This window comes from Heloderma suspectum, chromosome 17 (genome assembly GCF_057233095.1).
Source record: "Heloderma suspectum isolate Gila_16-S chromosome 17, 16-S_ref, whole genome shotgun sequence".
Taxonomy (NCBI): Eukaryota; Metazoa; Chordata; class Lepidosauria; order Squamata; family Helodermatidae; genus Heloderma; species Heloderma suspectum.
Window position 1 is genome coordinate 17068868 of NC_139474.1, and position 6000 is coordinate 17074867.

Here is a 6000-nt window from a genome sequence, read left to right on the forward strand (position 1 = left end):
TTCCGCAGGTGGGGGGAGGTGCTCCATCCCTCCCCCCAGAATCCTCAACAGGAGGGAGGCGCCCCGTGCCTCCCCCCGGAATTCTGCCCGGTCAGCTCCGCTCCGTGGCCAAGCCACGGAGCCGCCGGCCAGCTCTGGCCACCAGCAGCCGGACATCCGGCCGCTGGGCAGCCCTGCAGGGACGCAAATGGCGGCTGTCGTAGCCGCCACCATTTGTGTCCCTGTAGTGAGCCGTGATAAGCTATGTAAATATTTACATAGCCTATCACAGCAGAGGGAAAACCCCAGCGTACGCAAATGGAGGTAGCCACCACCATTTGTGTACGCTGGTGTTCCCCCCCCCGCACTGTGATAGGCTACGTAAATACTTACGTAGCCTATCATGGCCTACGCAGGGATGCAAATGGCGTCTCTGCGATAGCCGTGATAGGCTATGTAAGTATTTACGTAGCCTATTATGGCTGAAGAGGAAGAAGCGAATGGCGGCCGCAGGACGGGAGCAGGTAAGTGCTCCATTTCGCGCGCCTTTCGTGGGGTGGGGGCGGCGGGCACTTCGTCCCGCATGCCTTTTGTGGGTTGGGGGGTGGGGGCTTCATTCTGGGATGGTTTTCGGGGGGCCGAATGCATTGGCATTCGGCCTCACTGAGATCCGTCGCGGAATTCTTTGACATCCCTACCGGAAGGTGGAAACTGGGTTAATCCTGATCAACAATGTATTGAAATGAATTTCTCATACATCCCTAACAGGAATGTAATCCGAGGCTGCAATCCTATACACAACTACTTGGGAAGAAGTCCCATTGAATTCAGTGAGGCTTACTTCTGAGGAGAGGTGGAGAGGATTGCACTATTAATTGCCAAACACATTTCATCTCCCAAACCACATGAAAGCAGCTTTGAGGAGGGGAAACAGTAGCCAGCCAGACACCAAGGTGACCATTTGAAGGCCATCTTCAGGTACCCCCACCAAATGAGGCAAAGTGGGTGGCTATTGAAGAGAGGGACTTCTCAGTGGCAGCACCCCATTTGGGGAACACCTTCCCCAGAGATGCTCACCTGACACCTACATTACCATCCTTTTGGTTCCAGGTGAAGACCTTTTTATTCTCCTCATCATTTTGGAATAGTGTGTGTGTGTGTGTGTGTGTGTGTGTGTGTGTGTTTAGATCACAGCCCTTTTAGTTTGCTGCTTGTTTTTCTTTAGTTGTGTTCACTGGACTGTTCTACCTCTTTGCTGCTGGTTTTGTCTTGGTTTTATTATGCTCTGGTTTCATTCATGGTTTTATGGTTGACATTTTCTCTTTTGCATGTATTCTGCACCTCCCAGAGAACTTGAGTTATTGGGAGGTTTAAAAACGTCATAAATCAATCAAAGAAATAGTACCCACTCCAGCATTTAAGAAACATGGCACAGACCTTATCGCAGAAGTTTTTTTCTGGGTTTTCACTTTTTCTGGGTCTCTCTCGCCAGGTTGTATTTCAATAAAGCGAGGATCTGGTTGAGCCATTCTGAGCTGGCACCTCTCAGGCATGATTTCTTTCTCTTGCAGAACTGAAAACCTTCCCGACAAGATGTCTTACCAGTGCAAGCAGCCCTGTCTTCCTCCTCCCACCTGCGTGAAGGGCACCACTGTATGCGCAGGACCGGGCGCCACCGTCTGCGTGACCCCATCCCAAACATCATGCCCAGATGCGTGTGCTCCTCAGAGTGCTACTGTGTGCGCAACCCCCAGCTCTGTCTGCGTGACACCAGGACAGGGACAGTGTGCTACCATTTGCCAGGGGCAATGTGCTGCCAGCTGTGTTGTGCCACAGAAGCCTCAGTGCGCCACCGTCTGCCAGGATGCTTGTGGTTCCGTCTCCGTGATGCCAATCCCGACCCAAACTTCAGGAGCCTGTGCCACTGTATGTGCGGCCCCCGGAGGTTCTGTGTGTGTGACACAAGGCCGGTGCCAGTGTGCTGCTTGCCAGCGCCAATATGGTTCGGTCTGCGTCTCACCACAGCGACCTCAGTGCGCCACCGTCTGCCAGGATGCTTGCGGCACCGTCTCCGTGATGCCAATCCCGACCAAAAGTTCAGGAGCCTGTGCTACTGTATGTGCGGCCCCCGGAGGTTCAGTCTGTGTGTCACCACTCCTAGCTGTGGGTTCAGGAGCTACTGTATGCCCCTCTCCCGGCAGTTGCGCCACTGTCTGCCAGGACCCATGTGGCTCTATCAGCGTCACACCATGCAGTCCTACTAAATGTGTGGCTCCATGCGCCACTGTTTGCACCGACTCCTGCGGGGCTGTGAAAGGCGTGAAGGCCTGCGCTACCAAATGCGCGAGCCCATGTGTCACAGTGTGCTCCAGTCAAGGCTGCGTGAAGACCTGTCCTTCCATCAGCATGGGTCAGTGCAACATCAAGAAATGCTAAACTACCCATGGAACCGTCTTCGGATCTGGAACAAAGCAAGACACAAACGAATGGCGCCTCCTTCCTTCTGTCGTTTTTACCAAGCTTCCTCCTCAACACCACACTGGTGGAAGATTCCTTCTTGAGCACGTTTTTGACACCTTCCCCGGTCCGTCTTCTTTGCTTTTCTCCCATGTTACCGCCTAGAATTGTGACTGATGAGTTAGAAGCCACCCTGGGCAACTCCCCTGCCTTGGAGAAGGAGAGACTCTGCATGCTGCTTGGTGATGGAACTTCTCCCACTCCCGGCCTCCTTTCCAGAGCTTCTGCACTAGGTAGACAGCAATAAAAGCAATTATGAAAGCACCCGGTTGTCGCCTCATGCAATTCCTATTCATGGATGTTGCACCGAGCTCAATACTCAACCCAGAGGCTCTTTGTATTCATACTAAGCTTGCCCAATGTGGCTTAGAGATGTGTGCAAATGGCCTCTCAAAATCCGCCACCCTATTTGTGTGGGCTGAGAAATTGGGGGCAGGGGGGGGGATCCCACCAAATTTCTCCAAGGAGAGGAGAAATTCTCAAGGGTTCCTCAGGGGCAGGACTTGCCATTAACCGTGTCAGTAGTTCAGCTTCATTCTCCCCCACCCACCCCCCGAAGTGGTGGCAGTTGCAGGGCAGGAGCGACAGCAACTGTGTGGGCAGCCTGGCCGCCATTTTGCGTTTCCCACGATGCCCTGGGCCGAGCATTGTTCTTAGCTGTTTGAGGCAAGAGGGAGCGGAATGGTGGCGCCCCCAAAACAAAGGTGGAGAATATTGGGGGGGAAATTTTACAAAGCGGTTCTTCTACAGTGGGAGGGGCGAGCGAAAGAAAAATCTCCAGACTTCTCAGGGAAAACAATGTCTCCTGAGAAATTTCACCTCAATTCTCCTTTTATACCACCTGCCAGTCAGAAGGCCTGGTGCCACCTACAGGCCTGTTCTTTTGGCTCCTAAACAGGGCTCTGAGTAACCCTACTGCCCTACTTCATAGAAGACGGTCCCCTCTTTCAAGGAGCTGTCATCAGTGGATGCTCGTGGCTCCGATTCCGGTGGGGCTGGGAATCCATTCCAGGTTTCCGTCAGAACCAGTTAGAACTGTAAAGGAGCAATCCAAGACGAACCTCCCAGCTTGGGGATTGGGTTCAGCACCTTGCATTGCTCCTTTAGAGGTCTGGCTGGTGCTGACTGCAACCCAAACAGCCCTACGGAAATAAGAGCCAACTGTCTACACTGACTGGCTGTCCTGTATTTGAACTGCTGCCCAGTCCGATTCCAATTTAAGATGAAGAACAATGAGAAGGGAGAGCAGCAGAGGCCTTGAAGTTTTTTTTATTTTGTGTATTTATTGCATTTATCTCCTGCCTTTTTTCCTCTTGCAAAGAACCCAAGGCAGCATACATAATCCTCCTCCTCTCCATTTTATCCTCACAACAACAACCCTGTGAGGTGGGTTGGGCTGAGAGTCTGTGACTGGCCCAAAGTCCCCCAGTTAGCTTCCATGGCCGAGTGGGGACTAGAACCCGGATCTCCCAGCTCCCAGTAGGCCCACCTATCACCTGGTCACAGTCTCCCACACTAGGGCAAGAGGGAATGAATTTCCATTTGAATAATGATAATTCTTTCTACATTTGCATCCCACATACACATCAATTACCATCTTCACTTTTTGTTCCATCTTTTTGCAAAAAAGAGAGTGTCCTCTCTTTTTGCAACGCATACGTGGCCACCTTGGCTAGCTTAGGCACAGAGTAATGGAGGTCATGGAGTTGGGTCTTGGTCTTGGCTATAGGGTATGTGATCCCTGACTGGTTGGAATCCTGGACAATTGGGGATCAGTTGACAACTGCCAAAATCGTGTTAGCGCATAATCTGATTATGCAGACAAATGCTAATATATAACGGTGGGTTTTATTTTATTTTTTAAAGCAGGGATAGGGAAGATTATGCATTTATTTGAAATACTTGTATACTGCCCTTTCTCTTCAGCTGCCAGCATAGTTTATGAAATATAATTTTAAAAAATTAAATCCCTAACAAAACCACAACAAAGGCAGAAAGGTGCATAAAATAGGCAGTGTGACACCACTTAGCTAAAAATACGTAAGCAAACAAATCAGTTTTGACCTGGCACCAAAAATGATATATATTCCTGTACATTGTGGATTAGGCTGGGAATTAATTAATTCATTCAAAGCCTTTTTATCGTGCCCTTCAGCCGAAAAAGCTCCTGAAGTGGCTTACGGAGATAAAGAATCAGATGGTCCCTGCCCATAAACCTACAATCTCTGCCCATAGGCTTACAATCCAAAAGACACAACACAAAAGGAAAGGGGATTGGGAGGGAGGAGGAAAACAGCTGATTCAGGCACTACATTCTCAGCTGGAAAGTATTTCAGGTCATTGAGTTGGATCGAAACATGCTGGAAGGAATGCTGCTTCCTCTTCCTCTCTTGCCCTCAGCAGCTGCTGTTGGTACTTGGTAGCAGGAGGGAAGGATTGATCCAGGCACAATAGGAGGGTGCTTGACTGCTGCAAATGTATAATTCTGTAGTATCCTTTAAGAGAAATACATTAAAATCTGGAGGGGTAGGGAGCCTGGCAGATGCCAAGATACGTATCCAGAGACACATTGGTGCCCATGGATACCACATCGCCTAACGCAGATGTAGATCGCAGTAGTTTCTTCCATATGTTTGTGAGCAGTATGTCAAGCAATCCCAGTAACCACATAGCTCAAAAATTGAAGCCTTGCCTACTTACACCACAAGGTCACAGCAGATACTGCCCTTTGGAGATAATCTACCACTCTTCTTGATACAAACATTGATACGAACATAAGAACAGCTCTGGTGGATCAGGCCAAAGGTCCACATAGACTAGCATCTTGCTTCGCATAGTGGACAACCCAATGCCTCCGGGAAGTCCACAACGAGGGCATGACGGCCAGAGCCCTCCCGTGTTCCTTGTCCCTGGCGTTGAGTGATCTGAGATAGACTGCCCCTGTGCATGGTGCTCCCATTTTGCTATCACAATGGACCTCCCCAAGAAGAGTCCTGCTGGATCAGGCTGGTGGCCCATATTGGCCCATGTTGTCCAGCACTGAGTTTCCAAAAGTGGCCAACCGGATGCCAATGGGAAACTCACAAGCTGAGCAGACCATGTTGCTTGTCCAGCATCTGGTAGGCTGCCTTGGAACTAGGGATGTTGGAGAAAGCTGCAACAGATTCTAACGAGTTTAGGTTTCTACGACTTTGACCTGTGGACTCTGCGGCAGACTGGCTTTTTCCGAATCAGGCAAATCTTGAAGACTTGCAGAATGTTTTTTCACTTGGGGGGGGGGATTTGCACTAATGCGCACCTGGGCTAATGCACATTAGCGCTAATGCACATTAGCGCTAATGCACATTAGCGGAAGTAGAACGAAATTCTGGTAAAAACCAACCCCAATTCTGTCACTGAGCAGATGATGGAATGAAAGACGCCTGCCAATCCACGAGACACAGACCTAACAGATAGAACAAAATCCATACATCTGTCACATTCCTTCGTCCTCCCCTTCACAAT